Below are 18,711 nucleotides of genomic sequence, written 5' to 3'. Positions count from 1 at the left end.
TGTCTAAATCAGTCCTTGATTAGAGGGGAACCTGGTGTCCCAGGTCTAAATCAGTCCTTGATTAGAGGGGAACCTGGTGTCCCAGGTCTAAATCAGTCCCTGATTAGAGGGGAACCTGGTGTCCCAGGTCTATATCAGTCCCTGATTAGAGGGGAACCTGGTGTCCCAGGTCTATATCAGTCCCTGATTAGAGGGGAACCTGGTGTCCCAGGTCTAAATCAGTCCCTGATTAGAGGGGAACCTGGTGTCCCAGGTCTAAATCAGTCCCTGATTAGAGGGGAACCTGGTGTCCCAGGTCTAAATCAGTCCCTGATTAGAGGGGAACCTGGTGTCCCAGGTCTAAATCTGTCCCTGATTAGAGGGGAACCTGGTGTCCCAGGTCTAAATCAGTCCCTGATTAGAGGGGAACCTGGTGTCCCAGGTCTAAATCAGTCCCTGATTAGAGGGGAACCTGGTGTCCCAGGTCTAAATCAGTCCCTGATTAGAGGGGAACCTGGTGTCCCAGGTCTAAATCAGTCCCTGATTAGAGGGGAACCTGGTGTCCCAGGTCTAAATCAGTCCCTGATTAGAGGGGAACCTGGTGTCCAAGGTCTAAATCAGTCGCTGATTAGAGGGGAACCTTGTGTCCCAGGTATAAATCAGTCCCTGATTAGAGGAACTGGCTTGGAGGTTTAGAGTTGAGATTGAGGGGCCTATACTATACAGTGCATTCGGAAAGTATTCAGATACCATAATGTCAAAGTGGAATTTTGTTTTTAATTAATTAATTCATTAAATTCATTAAAAATGGAAAACTGAAATGTCTTGAGTCAATAACTATTCAACCCCTTTGTTCTGAAATAGTTCAGGAGTCAAAATGTGTTTAACATGTCAGATAATAAAGTTGCATGGACTCACTGTTTGTGTGTTTAACATGATTGTTTTATGACTACCTCATCTCTGTACCTCACACATACTGTAAGGTCCCTCATCTCTGTTCCCCACACATACTGTAAGGTCCCTCATCTCTGTACCCCACACATACTGTAAGGTCCCTCATCTCTGTACCTCACACATACTGTAAGGTCCCTCATCTCTGTACCCCACACATACTGTAAGGTCCCTCATCTCTGTACCCCACACATACTGTAAGGTCCCTCATCTCTGTACCCCACACATACTGTAAGGTCCCTCATCTCTGTACCCCACACATACTGTAAGGTCCCTCATCTCTGTACCTCACACATACTGTAAGGTCCCTCATCTCTGTACCTCACACATACTGTAAGGTCCCTCATCTCTGTACCTCACACATACTGTAAGGTCCCTCATCTCTGTACCCCACACATACTGTAAGGTCCCTCATCTCTGTACCCCACACATACTGTAAGGTCCCTCATCTCTGTACCCCACACATACTGTAAGGTCCCTCCTCTCTGTACCCCACACATACTGTAAGGTCCCTCATCTCTGTACCCCACACATACTGTAAGGTCCCTCATCTCTGTACCTCACACATACTGTAAGGTCCCTCATCTCTGTACCCCACACATACTGTAAGGTCCCTCATCTCTGTACCCCACACATACTGTAAGGTCCCTCATCTCTGTACCCCACACATACTGTAAGGTCCCTCATCTCTGTACCCCACACATACTGTAAGGTACCTCATCTCTGTACCCCACACATACTGTAAGGTCCCTCATCTCTGTACCTCACACATACTGTAAGGTCCCTCATCTCTGTACCCCACACATACTGTAAGGTCCCTCATCTCTGTACCTCACACATACTGTAAGGTCCCTCATCTCTGTACCCCCACATACTGTAAGGTCCCTCATCTCTGTACCCCACACATACTGTAAGGTCCCTCATCTCTGTACCTCACACATACTGTAAGGTCCCTCATCTCTGTACCCCACACATACTGTAAGGTCCCTCATCTCTGTACCCCACACATACTGTAAGGTCCCTCATCTCTGTACCCCACACATACTGTAAGGTCCCTCATCTCTGTACCTCACACATACTGTAAGGTCCCTCATCTCTGTACCCCACACATACTGTAAGGTCCCTCATCTCTGTACCCCACACATACTGTAAGGTACCTCATCTCTGTACCTCACACATACTGTAAGGTCCCTCATCTCTGTACCCCACACATACTGTAAGGTCCCTCATCTCTGTACCCCACACATACTGTAAGGTCCCTCATCTCTGTACTCCACACATACTGTAAGGTCCCTCATCTCTGTACCCCACACATACTGTAAGGTCCCTCATCTCTGTACCTCACACATACTGTAAGGTCCCTCATCTCTGTACCCCACACATACTGTAAGGTCCCTCATCTCTGTACCCCACACATACTGTAAGGTCCCTCATCTCTGTACCCCACACATACTGTAAGGTCCCTCATCTCTGTACCCCACACATACATTTATCTGTAAGGTCCCTCATCTCTGTACCTCACACATACTGTAAGGTCCCTCATCTCTGTACCCCACACATACTGTAAGGTCCCTCATCTCTGTACCTCACACATACTGTAAGGTCCCTCATCTCTGTACCCCACACATACTGTAAGGTCCCTCATCTCTGTAACCCACACATACTGTAAGGTCCCTCATCTCTGTACCTCACACATAAATTTATCTTTAAGGTCCCTCATCTCTGTAACCCACACATACTGTAAGGTCCCTCATCTCTGTACCTCACACATACTGTAAGGTCCCTCATCTCTGTACCCCACACATACTGTAAGGTCCCTCATCTCTGTACCCCACACATAAATGTATCTTTAAGGTCCCTCATCTCTGTAACCCACACATACTGTAAGGTCCCTCATCTCTGTACCTCACACATACTGTAAGGTCCCTCATCTCTGTACCCCACACATAAATGTATCTTTAAGGTCCCTCATCTCTGTAACCCACACATACTGTAAGGTCCCTCATCTCTGTAACCCACACATACTGTAAGGTCCCTCATCTCTGTACCCCACACATACTGTAAGGTCCCTCATCTCTGTACCCCACACATACTGTAAGGTCCCTCATCTCTGTACCTCACACATACTGTAAGGTCCCTCATCTCTGTACCCCACACATACTGTAAGGTCCCTCATCTCTGTACCCCACACATACTGTAAGGTCCCTCCTCTCTGTACCCCACACATACTGTAAGGTCCCTCATCTCTGTACCCCACACATACTGTAAGGTCCTCATCTCTGTACCTCACACATACTGTAAGGTCCCTCATCTCTGTACCCCACACATACTGTAAGGTCCCTCATCTCTGTACCCCACACATACTGTAAGGTCCCTCATCTCTGTACCCCACACATAAATGTATCTTTAAGGTCCCTCATCTCTGTAACCCACACATACTGTAAGGTCCCTCATCTCTGTACCCCACACATACTGTAAGGTCCCTCATCTCTGTACCCCACACATACTGTAAGGTCCCTCATCTCTGTACCCCACACATACTGTAAGGTCCCTCATCTCTGTACCCCACACATACATTTATCTTTAAGGTCCCTCATCTCTGTACTCCACACATACTGTAAGGTCCCTCATCTCTGTACCCCACACATACTGTAAGGTCCCTCATCTCTGTACCCCACACATAAATGTATCTTTAAGGTCCCTCATCTCTGTAACCCACACATACTGTAAGGTCCCTCATCTCTGTACCCCACACATACTGTAAGGTCCCTCATCTCTGTACCCCACACATACTGTAAGGTCCCTCATCTCTGTACCCCACACATACATTTATCTTTAAGGTCCCTCATCTCTGTACCCCACACATACTGTAAGGTCCCTCATCTCTGTACCCCACACATACATTTATCTGTAAGGTCCCTCCTCTCTGTAACCCACACATACTGTAAGGTCCCTCATCTCTGTACCCCACACATACATTTATCTGTAAGGTCCCTCATCTCTGTACCCCACACATACATTTATCTGTAAGGTCCCTCATCTCTGTACCCCACACATACATTTATCTGTAAGGTCCCTCATCTCTGTACCCCACACATACATTTATCTGTAAGGTCCCTCCTCTCTGTACCCCACACATACTGTAAGGTCCCTCATCTCTGTACCCCACACATACTGTAAGGTCCCTCATCTCTGTTCCCCACACATACTGTAAGGTCCCTCATCTCTGTACCCCACACATACTGTAAGGTCCCTCATCTCTGTACCCCACACATACTGTAAGGTCCCTCATCTCTGTTCCCCACACATACTGTAAGGTCCCTCATATCTGTACCCCACACATACTGTAAGGTCCCTCATCTCTGTTCCCCACACATACTGTAAGGTCCCTCATCTCTGTACCCCACACATACTGTAAGGTCCCTCATATCTGTACCCCACACATACTGTAAGGTCCCTCATCTCTGTACCCCACACATACTGTAAGGTCCCTCATCTCTGTACCCCACACATACTGTAAGGTCCCTCATATCTGTACCCCACACATACTGTAAGGTCCCTCATCTCTGTACCCCACACATACTGTAAGGTCCCTCATCTCTGTACCCCACACATACTGTAAGGTCCCTCATCTCTGTACCCCACACATACTGTAAGGTCCTCATCTCTGTACCCCACACATACATTTATCTGTAAGGTCCCTCCTCTCTGTAACCCACACATACTGTAAGGTCCCTCATCTCTGTACCCCACACATACTGTAAGGTCCCTCATCTCTGTACCCCACACATACATTTATCTGTAAGGTCCCTCATCTCTGTACCCCACACATACATTTATCTGTAAGGTCCCTCATCTCTGTACCCCACACATACATTTATCTGTAAGGTCCCTCCTCTCTGTACCCCACACATACTGTAAGGTCCCTCATCTCTGTACCCCACACATACTGTAAGGTCCCTCATCTCTGTACCCCACACATACTGTAAGGTCCCTCATCTCTGTACCCCACACATACTGTAAGGTCCCTCATCTCTGTACCCCACACATACTGTAAGGTCCCTCATCTCTGTAACCCACACATACTGTAAGGTCCCTCATCTCTGTACCCCACACATACTGTAAGGTCCCTCATCTATGTACCCCACACATACTGTAAGGTCCCTCATATCTGTACCCCACACATACTGTAAGGTCCCTCATCTCTGTACCCCACACATACATTTATCTGTAAGGTCCCTCCTCTCTGTACCCCACACATACTGTAAGGTCCCTCATCTCTGTACCCCACACATACATTTATCTGTAAGGTCCCTCCTCTCTGTACCCCACACATACTGTAAGGTCCCTCCTCTCTGTACCCCACACATACTGTAAGGTCCCTCATCTCTGTACCCCACACATACTGTAAGGTCCCTCATCTCTGTACCCCACACATACTGTAAGGTCCCTCATCTCTGTACCCCACACATACTGTAAGGTCCCTCATCTCTGTACCCCACACATACTGTAAGGTCCCTCATCTCTGTACCCCACACATACTGTAAGGTCCCTCATCTCTGTACCCCACACATACTGTAAGGTCCCTCATCTCTGTACCCCACACATACATTTATCTGTAAGGTCCCTCATCTCTGTACCCCACACATACATTTATCTGTAAGGTCCCTCATCTCTGTACCCCACACATACATTTATCTGTAAGGTCCCTCATCTCTGTACCCCACACATACATTTATCTGTAAGGTCCCTCCTCTCTGTACCCCACACATACTGTAAGGTCCCTCATCTCTGTACCCCACACATACTGTAAGGTCCCTCATCTCTGTTCCCCACACATACTGTAAGGTCCCTCATCTCTGTACCCCACACATACTGTAAGGTCCCTCATCTCTGTACCCCACACATACTGTAAGGTCCCTCATCTCTGTTCCCCACACATACTGTAAGGTCCCTCATATCTGTACCCCACACATACTGTAAGGTCCCTCATCTCTGTTCCCCACACATACTGTAAGTTCCCTCATCTCTGTACCCCACACATACTGTAAGGTCCCTCATATCTGTACCCCACACATACTGTAAGGTCCCTCATATCTGTACCCCACACATACATTTATCTTTAAGGTCCCTCATCTCTGTACCCCACACATACTGTAAGGTCCCTCATCTCTGTACCCCACACATATATTTATTTGTAAGGTCCCTCCTCTCTGTAACCCACAAATACTGTAAGGTCCCTCATCTCTGTACCCCACACATACTGTAAGGTCCCTCATCTCTGTACCCCACACATACATTTATCTGTAAGGTCCCTCATCTCTGTACCCCACACATACATTTATCTGTAAGGTCCCTCATCTCTGTACCCCACACATACATTTATCTGTAAGGTCCCTCCTCTCTGTACCCCACACATACTGTAAGGTCCCTCATCTCTGTACCCCACACATACTGTAAGGTCCCTCATCTCTGTACCCCACACATACTGTAAGGTCCCTCATCTCTGTACCCCACACATACTGTAAGGTCCCTCATCTCTGTACTCCACACATACTGTAAGGTCCCTCATCTCTGTACCCCACACATACTGTAAGGTCCCTCATCTCTGTACCTCACACATACTGTAAGGTCCCTCATCTCTGTACCCCACACATACTGTAAGGTCCCTCATCTCTGTACCCCACACATACTGTAAGGTCCCTCATCTCTGTACCCCACACATACTGTAAGGTCCCTCATCTCTGTACCCCACACATACATTTATCTGTAAGGTCCCTCATCTCTGTACCTCACACATACTGTAAGGTCCCTCATCTCTGTACCCCACACATACTGTAAGGTCCCTCATCTCTGTACCTCACACATACTGTAAGGTCCCTCATCTCTGTACCCCACACATACTGTAAGGTCCCTCATCTCTGTAACCCACACATACTGTAAGGTCCCTCATCTCTGTACCTCACACATAAATTTATCTTTAAGGTCCCTCATCTCTGTAACCCACACATACTGTAAGGTCCCTCATCTCTGTACCTCACACATACTGTAAGGTCCCTCATCTCTGTACCCCACACATACTGTAAGGTCCCTCATCTCTGTACCCCACACATAAATGTATCTTTAAGGTCCTCATCTCTGTAACCCACACATACTGTAAGGTCCCTCATCTCTGTACCTCACACATACTGTAAGGTCCCTCATCTCTGTACCCCACACATAAATGTATCTTTAAGGTCCCTCATCTCTGTAACCCACACATACTGTAAGGTCCCTCATCTCTGTAACCCACACATACTGTAAGGTCCCTCATCTCTGTACCCCACACATACTGTAAGGTCCCTCATCTCTGTACCCCACACATACTGTAAGGTCCCTCATCTCTGTACCTCACACATACTGTAAGGTCCCTCATCTCTGTACCCCACACATACTGTAAGGTCCCTCATCTCTGTACCCCACACATACTGTAAGGTCCCTCCTCTCTGTACCCCACACATACTGTAAGGTCCCTCATCTCTGTACCCCACACATACTGTAAGGTCCCTCATCTCTGTACCTCACACATACTGTAAGGTCCCTCATCTCTGTACCCCACACATACTGTAAGGTCCCTCATCTCTGTACCCCACACATACTGTAAGGTCCCTCATCTCTGTACCCCACACATAAATGTATCTTTAAGGTCCCTCATCTCTGTAACCCACACATACTGTAAGGTCCCTCATCTCTGTACCCCACACATACTGTAAGGTCCCTCATCTCTGTACCCCACACATACTGTAAGGTCCCTCATCTCTGTACCCCACACATACTGTAAGGTCCCTCATCTCTGTACCCCACACATACATTTATCTTTAAGGTCCCTCATCTCTGTACTCCACACATACTGTAAGGTCCCTCATCTCTGTACCCCACACATACTGTAAGGTCCCTCATCTCTGTACCCCACACATAAATGTATCTTTAAGGTCCCTCATCTCTGTAACCCACACATACTGTAAGGTCCCTCATCTCTGTACCCCACACATACTGTAAGGTCCCTCATCTCTGTACCCCACACATACTGTAAGGTCCCTCATCTCTGTACCCCACACATACATTTATCTTTAAGGTCCCTCATCTCTGTACCCCACACATACTGTAAGGTCCCTCATCTCTGTACCCCACACATACATTTATCTGTAAGGTCCCTCCTCTCTGTAACCCACACATACTGTAAGGTCCCTCATCTCTGTACCCCACACATACATTTATCTGTAAGGTCCCTCATCTCTGTACCCCACACATACATTTATCTGTAAGGTCCTCATCTCTGTACCCCACACATACATTTATCTGTAAGGTCCCTCATCTCTGTACCCCACACATACATTTATCTGTAAGGTCCCTCCTCTCTGTACCCCACACATACTGTAAGGTCCCTCATCTCTGTACCCCACACATACTGTAAGGTCCCTCATCTCTGTTCCCCACACATACTGTAAGGTCCCTCATCTCTGTACCCCACACATACTGTAAGGTCCCTCATCTCTGTACCCCACACATACTGTAAGGTCCCTCATCTCTGTTCCCCACACATACTGTAAGGTCCCTCATATCTGTACCCCACACATACTGTAAGGTCCCTCATCTCTGTACCCCACACATACTGTAAGGTCCCTCATCTCTGTACCCCACACATACTGTAAGGTCCCTCATATCTGTACCCCACACATACTGTAAGGTCCCTCATCTCTGTACCCCACACATACTGTAAGGTCCCTCATCTCTGTACCCCACACATACTGTAAGGTCCCTCATCTCTGTACCCCACACATACTGTAAGGTCCCTCATCTCTGTACCCCACACATACTGTAAGGTCCCTCATCTCTGTACCCCACACATACTGTAAGGTCCCTCATCTCTGTACCCCACACATACTGTAAGGTCCCTCATCTCTGTACCCCACACATACATTTATCTGTAAGGTCCCTCCTCTCTGTAACCCACACATACTGTAAGGTCCCTCATCTCTGTACCCCACACATACTGTAAGGTCCCTCATCTCTGTACCCCACACATACATTTATCTGTAAGGTCCCTCATCTCTGTACCCCACACATACATTTATCTGTAAGGTCCCTCATCTCTGTACCCCACACATACATTTATCTGTAAGGTCCCTCCTCTCTGTACCCCACACATACTGTAAGGTCCCTCATCTCTGTACCCCACACATACTGTAAGGTCCCTCATCTCTGTACCCCACACATACTGTAAGGTCCCTCATCTCTGTACCCCACACATACTGTAAGGTCCCTCATCTCTGTACCCCACACATACTGTAAGGTCCCTCATCTCTGTAACCCACACATACTGTAAGGTCCCTCATCTCTGTACCCCACACATACTGTAAGGTCCCTCATCTATGTACCCCACACATACTGTAAGGTCCCTCATATCTGTACCCCACACATACTGTAAGGTCCCTCATCTCTGTACCCCACACATACATTTATCTGTAAGGTCCCTCCTCTCTGTACCCCACACATACTGTAAGGTCCCTCATCTCTGTACCCCACACATACATTTATCTGTAAGGTCCCTCCTCTCTGTACCCCACACATACTGTAAGGTCCCTCCTCTCTGTACCCCACACATACTGTAAGGTCCCTCATCTCTGTACCCCACACATACTGTAAGGTCCTCATCTCTGTACCCCACACATACTGTAAGGTCCCTCATCTCTGTACCCCACACATACTGTAAGGTCCCTCATCTCTGTACCCCACACATACTGTAAGGTCCCTCATCTCTGTACCCCACACATACTGTAAGGTCCCTCATCTCTGTACCCCACACATACTGTAAGGTCCCTCATCTCTGTACCCCACACATACATTTATCTGTAAGGTCCCTCATCTCTGTACCCCACACATACATTTATCTGTAAGGTCCCTCATCTCTGTACCCCACACATACATTTATCTGTAAGGTCCCTCATCTCTGTACCCCACACATACATTTATCTGTAAGGTCCCTCCTCTCTGTACCCCACACATACTGTAAGGTCCCTCATCTCTGTACCCCACACATACTGTAAGGTCCCTCATCTCTGTTCCCCACACATACTGTAAGGTCCCTCATCTCTGTACCCCACACATACTGTAAGGTCCCTCATCTCTGTACCCCCCCACACATACTGTAAGGTCCCTCATCTCTGTTCCCCACACATACTGTAAGGTCCCTCATATCTGTACCCCACACATACTGTAAGGTCCCTCATCTCTGTTCCCCACACATACTGTAAGTTCCCTCATCTCTGTACCCCACACATACTGTAAGGTCCCTCATATCTGTACCCCACACATACTGTAAGGTCCCTCATATCTGTACCCCACACATACATTTATCTTTAAGGTCCCTCATCTCTGTACCCCACACATACTGTAAGGTCCCTCATCTCTGTACCCCACACATATATTTATTTGTAAGGTCCCTCCTCTCTGTAACCCACAAATACTGTAAGGTCCCTCATCTCTGTACCCCACACATACTGTAAGGTCCCTCATCTCTGTACCCCACACATACATTTATCTGTAAGGTCCCTCATCTCTGTACCCCACACATACATTTATCTGTAAGGTCCCTCATCTCTGTACCCCACACATACATTTATCTGTAAGGTCCCTCCTCTCTGTACCCCACACATACTGTAAGGTCCCTCATCTCTGTACCCCACACATACTGTAAGGTCCCTCATCTCTGTACCCCACACATACTGTAAGGTCCCTCATCTCTGTACCCCACACATACTGTAAGGTCCCTCATCTCTGTACCCCACACATACTGTAAGGTCCCTCATCTCTGTACCCCACACATACTGTAAGGTCCCTCATCTCTGTAACCCACACATACTGTAAGGTCCCTCATCTCTGTACCCCACACATACTGTAAGGTCCCTCATCTCTGTACCCCACACATACTGTAAGGTCCCTCATATCTGTACCCCACACATACTGTAAGGTCCCTCATCTCTGTACCCCACACATACTGTAAGGTCCCTCATCTCTGTACCCCACACATACATTTATCTGTAAGGTCCCTCCTCTCTGTAACCCACACATACTGTAAGGTCCCTCATCTCTGTACCCCACACATACTGTAAGGTCCCTCATCTCTGTACCCCACACATACTGTAAGGTCCCTCATCTCTGTACCCCACATACTGTAAGGTCCCTCATCTCTGTACCCCACACATACTGTAAGGTCCCTCATCTCTGTACCCCACACATACTGTAAGGTCCCTCATCTCTGTACCCCACACATACTGTAAGGTCCCTCATCTATGTACCCCACACATACTGTAAGGTCCCTCATATCTGTACCCCACACATACTGTAAGGTCCCTCATCTCTGTACCCCACACATACATTTATCTGTAAGGTCCCTCCTCTCTGTACCCCACACATACTGTAATGTCCCTCATCTCTGTACCCCACACATACATTTATCTGTAAGGTCCCTCCTCTCTGTACCCCACACATACTGTAAGGTCCCTCATCTCTGTACCCCACACATACTGTAAGGTCCCTCATCTCTGTACCCCACACATACTGTAAGGTCCCTCATCTCTGTACCCCACACATACTGTAAGGTCCCTCATCTCTGTACCCCACACATACTGTAAGGTCCCTCATCTCTGTACCCCACACATACATTTATCTGTAAGGTCCCTCCTCTCTGTACCCCACACATACTGTAAGGTCCCTCATCTCTGTACCCCACACATACTGTAAGGTCCCTCATCTCTGTACCCCACACATACTGTAAGGTCCCTCATCTCTGTACCCCACACATACTGTAAGGTCCCTCATCTCTGTACCCCACACATACTGTAAGGTCCCTCATCTCTGTACCCCACACATACTGTAAGGTCCCTCATATCTGTACCCCACATACTGTAAGGTCCCTCATCTCTGTACCCCACACATACTGTAAGGTCCCTCATCTCTGTACCCCACACATACTGTAAGGTCCCTCATCTCTGTACCCCACACATACTGTAAGGTCCCTCATCTCTGTACCCCAAACATACTGTAAGGTCCCTCATCTCTGTACCCCACACATACATTTATCTGTAAGGTCCCTCCTCTCTGTAACCCACACATACTGTAAGGTCCCTCATCTCTGTACCCCACACATACTGTAAGGTCCCTCATCTCTGTACCCCACACATACATTTATCTGTAAGGTCCCTCATCTCTGTACCCCACACATACATTTATCTGTAAGGTCCCTCATCTCTGTACCCCACACATACATTTATCTGTAAGGTCCCTCCTCTCTGTACCCCACACATACTGTAAGGTCCCTCATCTCTGTACCCCACACATACTGTAAGGTCCCTCATCTCTGTACCCCACACATACTGTAAGGTCCCTCATCTCTGTACCCCACACATACTGTAAGGTCCCTCATCTCTGTACCCCACACATACTGTAAGGTCCCTCATCTCTGTAACCCACACATACTGTAAGGTCCCTCATCTCTGTACCCCACACATACTGTAAGGTCCCTCATCTATGTACCCCACACATACTGTAAGGTCCCTCATATCTGTACCCCACACATACTGTAAGGTCCCTCATCTCTGTACCCCACACATACATTTATCTGTAAGGTCCCTCCTCTCTGTACCCCACACATACTGTAAGGTCCCTCATCTCTGTACCCCACACATACATTTATCTGTAAGGTCCCTCCTCTCTGTACCCCACACATACTGTAAGGTCCCTCCTCTCTGTACCCCACACATACTGTAAGGTCCCTCATCTCTGTACCCCACACATACTGTAAGGTCCCTCATCTCTGTACCCCACACATACTGTAAGGTCCCTCATCTCTGTACCCCACACATACTGTAAGGTCCCTCATCTCTGTACCCCACACATACTGTAAGGTCCCTCATCTCTGTACCCCACACATACTGTAAGGTCCCTCATCTCTGTACCCCACACATACTGTAAGGTCCCTCATCTCTGTACCCCACACATACATTTATCTGTAAGGTCCCTCATCTCTGTACCCCACACATACATTTATCTGTAAGGTCCCTCATCTCTGTACCCCACACATACATTTATCTGTAAGGTCCCTCATCTCTGTACCCCACACATACATTTATCTGTAAGGTCCCTCCTCTCTGTACCCCACACATACTGTAAGGTCCCTCCTCTCTGTACCCCACACATACTGTAAGGTCCCTCATCTCTGTACCCCACACATACTGTAAGGTCCCTCATCTCTGTACCCCACACATACTGTAAGGTCCCTCATCTCTGTACCCCACACATACTGTAAGGTCCCTCATCTCTGTACCCCACACATACTGTAAGGTCCCTCATCTCTGTACCCCACACATACTGTAAGGTCCCTCATCTCTGTACCCCACACATACTGTAAGGTCCCTCATCTCTGTACCCCACACATACATTTATCTGTAAGGTCCCTCATCTCTGTACCCCACACATACATTTATCTGTAAGGTCCCTCATCTCTGTACCCCACACATACATTTATCTGTAAGGTCCCTCATCTCTGTACCCCACACATACATTTATCTGTAAGGTCCCTCCTCTCTGTACCCCACACATACTGTAAGGTCCCTCATCTCTGTACCCCACACATACTGTAAGGTCCCTCATCTCTGTTCCCCACACATACTGTAAGGTCCCTCATCTCTGTACCCCACACATACATTTATCTGTAAGGTCCCTCATCTCTGTACCCCACACATACATTTATCTGTAAGGTCCCTCATCTCTGTACCCCACACATACATTTATCTGTAAGGTCCCTCCTCTCTGTACCCCACACATACTGTAAGGTCCCTCATCTCTGTACCCCACACATACTGTAAGGTCCCTCATCTCTGTACCCCACACATACTGTAAGGTCCCTCATCTCTGTACCCCACACATACTGTAAGGTCCCTCATCTCTGTACCCCACACATACTGTAAGGTCCCTCATCTCTGTAACCCACACATACTGTAAGGTCCCTCATCTCTGTACCCCACACATACTGTAAGGTCCCTCATCTATGTACCCCACACATACTGTAAGGTCCCTCATATCTGTACCCCACACATACTGTAAGGTCCCTCATCTCTGTACCCCACACATACATTTATCTGTAAGGTCCCTCCTCTCTGTACCCCACACATACTGTAAGGTCCCTCATCTCTGTACCCCACACATACATTTATCTGTAAGGTCCCTCCTCTCTGTACCCCACACATACTGTAAGGTCCCTCCTCTCTGTACCCCACACATACTGTAAGGTCCCTCATCTCTGTACCCCACACATACTGTAAGGTCCCTCATCTCTGTACCCCACACATACTGTAAGGTCCCTCATCTCTGTACCCCACACATACTGTAAGGTCCCTCATCTCTGTACCCCACACATACTGTAAGGTCCCTCATCTCTGTACCCCACACATACTGTAAGGTCCCTCATCTCTGTACCCCACACATACTGTAAGGTCCCTCATCTCTGTACCCCACACATACATTTATCTGTAAGGTCCCTCATCTCTGTACCCCACACATACATTTATCTGTAAGGTCCCTCATCTCTGTACCCCACACATACATTTATCTGTAAGGTCCCTCATCTCTGTACCCCACACATACATTTATCTGTAAGGTCCCTCCTCTCTGTACCCCACACATACTGTAAGGTCCCTCATCTCTGTACCCCACACATACTGTAAGGTCCCTCATCTCTGTTCCCCACACATACTGTAAGGTCCCTCATCTCTGTACCCCACACATACTGTAAGGTCCCTCATCTCTGTACCCCACACATACTGTAAGGTCCCTCATCTCTGTTCCCCACACATACTGTAAGGTCCCTCATATCTGTACCCCACACATACTGTAAGGTCCCTCATCTCTGTTCCCCACACATACTGTAAGTTCCCTCATCTCTGTACCCCCACACATACTGTAAGGTCCCTCATATCTGTACCCCACACATACTGTAAGGTCCCTCATATCTGTACCCCACACATACATTTATCTTTAAGGTCCCTCATCTCTGTACCCCACACATACTGTAAGGTCCCTCATCTCTGTACCCCACACATATATTTATTTGTAAGGTCCCTCCTCTCTGTAACCCACAAATACTGTAAGGTCCCTCATCTCTGTACCCCACACATACTGTAAGGTCCCTCATCTCTGTACCCCACACATACATTTATCTGTAAGGTCCCTCATCTCTGTACCCCACACATACATTTATCTGTAAGGTCCCTCATCTCTGTACCCCACACATACATTTATCTGTAAGGTCCCTCCTCTCTGTACCCCACACATACTGTAAGGTCCCTCATCTCTGTACCCCACACATACTGTAAGGTCCCTCATCTCTGTACCCCACACATACTGTAAGGTCCCTCATCTCTGTACCCCACACATACTGTAAGGTCCCTCATCTCTGTACCCCACATACTGTAAGGTCCCTCATCTCTGTACCCCACACATACTGTAAGGTCCCTCATCTCTGTAACCCACACATACTGTAAGGTCCCTCATCTCTGTACCCCACACATACTGTAAGGTCCCTCATCTCTGTACCCCACACATACTGTAAGGTCCCTCATATCTGTACCCCACACATACTGTAAGGTCCCTCATCTCTGTACCCCACACATACTGTAAGGTCCCTCATCTCTGTACCCCACACATACATTTATCTGTAAGGTCCCTCCTCTCTGTAACCCACACATACTGTAAGGTCCCTCATCTCTGTACCCCACACATACTGTAAGGTCCCTCATCTCTGTACCCCACACATACTGTAAGGTCCCTCATCTCTGTACCCCACACATACTGTAAGGTCCCTCATCTCTGTACCCCACACATACTGTAAGGTCCCTCATCTCTGTAACCCACACATACTGTAAGGTCCCTCATCTCTGTACCCCACACATACTGTAAGGTCCCTCATCTATGTACCCCACACATACTGTAAGGTCCCTCATATCTGTACCCCACACATACTGTAAGGTCCCTCATCTCTGTACCCCACACATACATTTATCTGTAAGGTCCCTCCTCTCTGTACCCCACACATACTGTAATGTCCCTCATCTCTGTACCCCACACATACATTTATCTGTAAGGTCCCTCCTCTCTGTACCCCACACATACTGTAAGGTCCCTCATCTCTGTACCCCACACATACTGTAAGGTCCCTCATCTCTGTACCCCACACATACTGTAAGGTCCCTCATCTCTGTACCCCACACATACTGTAAGGTCCCTCATCTCTGTACCCCACACATACTGTAAGGTCCCTCATCTCTGTACCCCACACATACATTTATCTGTAAGGTCCCTCCTCTCTGTAACCCACACATACTGTAAGGTCCCTCATCTCTGTACCCCACACATACATTTATCTGTAAGGTCCCTCATCTCTGTACCCCACACATACATTTATCTGTAAGGTCCCTCATCTCTGTACCCCACACATACATTTATCTGTAAGGTCCCTCATCTCTGTACCCCACACATACATTTATCTGTAAGGTCCCTCCTCTCTGTACCCCACACATACTGTAAGGTCCCTCATCTCTGTACCCCACACATACTGTAAGGTCCCTCATCTCTGTACCCCACACATACTGTAAGGTCCCTCATCTCTGTTCCCCACACATACTGTAAGTTCCCTCATCTCTGTACCCAACACATACTGTAAGGTCCCTCATATCTGTACCCCACACATACTGTAAGGTCCCTCATCTCTGTACCCCACACATACTGTAAGGTCCCTCATCTCTGTACCCCACACATACTGTAAGGTCCCTCATATCTGTACCCCACACATACTGTAAGGTCCCTCATCTCTGTACCCCACACATACATTTATCTGTAAGGTCCCTCCTCTCTGTACCCCACACATACTGTAAGGTCCCTCGTCTCTGTACCCCACACATACTGTAAGGTCCCTCATCTCTGTACCCCACACATACTGTAAGGTCCCTCATCTCTGTACCCCACACATACTGTAAGGTCCCTCATCTCTGTACCCCACACATACATTTATCTGTAAGGTCCCTCCTCTCTGTAACCCACACATACTGTAAGGTCCCTCATCTCTGTACCCCACACATACTGTAAGGTCCCTCATCTCTGTACCCCACACATACATTTATCTGTAAGGTCCCTCATCTCTGTACCCCACACATACATTTATCTGTAAGGTCCCTCATCTCTGTACCCCACACATACATTTATCTGTAAGGTCCCTCCTCTCTGTACCCCACACATACTGTAAGGTCCCTCATCTCTGTACCCCACACATACTGTAAGGTCCCTCATCTCTGTACCCCACACATACTGTAAGGTCCCTCATCTCTGTACCCCACACATACTGTAAGGTCCCTCATCTCTGTACCCCACACATACTGTAAGGTCCCTCATCTCTGTACCCCACACATACTGTAAGGTCCCTCATCTCTGTAACCCACACATACTTTAAGGTCCCTCATCTCTGTACCCCACACATACTGTAAGGTCCCTCATCTCTGTACCCCACACATACTGTAAGGTCCCTCATATCTGTACCCCACACATACTGTAAGGTCCCTCATCTCTGTACCCCACACATACATTTATCTGTAAGGTCCCTCCTCTCTGTACCCCACACATACTGTAAGGTCCCTCATCTCTGTACCCCACACATACATTTATCTGTAAGGTCCCTCCTCTCTGTACCCCACACATACTGTAAGGTCCCTCCTCTCTGTACCCCACACATACTGTAAGGTCCCTCATCTCTGTACCCCACACATACTGTAAGGTCCCTCATCTCTGTACCCCACACATACTGTAAGGTCCCTCATCTCTGTACCCCACACATACTGTAAGGTCCCTCATCTCTGTACCCCACACATACTGTAAGGTCCCTCATCTCTGTACCCCACACATACATTTATCTGTAAGGTCCCTCCTCTCTGTAACCCACACATACTGTAAGGTCCCTCATCTCTGTACCCCACACATACTGTAAGGTCCCTCATCTCTGTACCCCACACATACTGTAAGGTCCCTCATCTCTGTACCCCACACATACTGTAAGGTCCCTCATCTCTGTACCCCACACATACTGTAAGGTCCCTCATCTCTGTACCCCACACATACTGTAAGGTCCCTCATCTCTGTAACCCACACATACTGTAAGGTCCCTCATCTCTGTACCCCACAAATACTGTAAGGTCCCTCATCTCTGTACCCCACACATACTGTAAGGTCCCTCATCTCTGTACCCCACACATATATTTATCTGTAAGGTCCCTGATAGAGGAAATCGTAGTTAAGATGAATAATTATGTATACATTATTGATATTCTAATACTATTATGTTATGATATGAAAAGTAAAAGTTATTGGTTAAGCTGTTACTGAATAATATAAGCAGAACTAATTTGATTGTCTGTGCCTCTTGGGAAGGTCAAGGGGGAGAAAAAGCTTTTCAGACAAGATAAGAATGTTTGGGTTTTGTTCCATTGGTGAGAGAAAAGTATATATTTTAGACAGGTTGTAATGTCTGGTTTATGAGGGGAGTAGAAAGCATCTCCGGACCTAAACAAAAAAACAACGGGGCTATCGTGGGAAATTGATGATGTCATTTTGAGTTTATAACCTGTGGAAATCTGTGTATGTAGTTAGTACTCTCTGGAATTAAACGCTCTTTAACCTGGCTTTTAAGACTGGTCTCGA

General features: G+C 47.6%; 1 long non-coding RNA gene across 3 annotated transcripts; it reads left to right on the top strand.

The window, feature by feature from the left end:
- Positions 1–1,800: 1,800 nt before the first annotated feature.
- Positions 1,801–16,961, top strand: LOC127908816 (uncharacterized). Of its 3 annotated transcripts, none has more exons than XR_008068566.1 (3): positions 1,801–2,927; positions 7,092–7,792; positions 15,613–16,961. It is a non-coding gene; the product is annotated as an uncharacterized LOC127908816 (long non-coding RNA). The 3 variants fall into 3 exon arrangements; XR_008068567.1 differs by lacking the exon at positions 1,801–2,927 and adding an exon at positions 3,208–3,375; XR_008068565.1 differs by lacking the exon at positions 1,801–2,927 and adding an exon at positions 3,208–3,661.
- The last annotated feature ends 1,750 nt before the right edge of the window (positions 16,962–18,711 follow it).

Source organism: Oncorhynchus keta, chromosome 18 (genome assembly GCF_023373465.1).
Source record: "Oncorhynchus keta strain PuntledgeMale-10-30-2019 chromosome 18, Oket_V2, whole genome shotgun sequence".
Lineage (NCBI taxonomy): Eukaryota > Metazoa > Chordata > Actinopteri > Salmoniformes > Salmonidae > Oncorhynchus > Oncorhynchus keta.
This window is presented reverse-complemented; position numbering and strand designations above follow the sequence as displayed.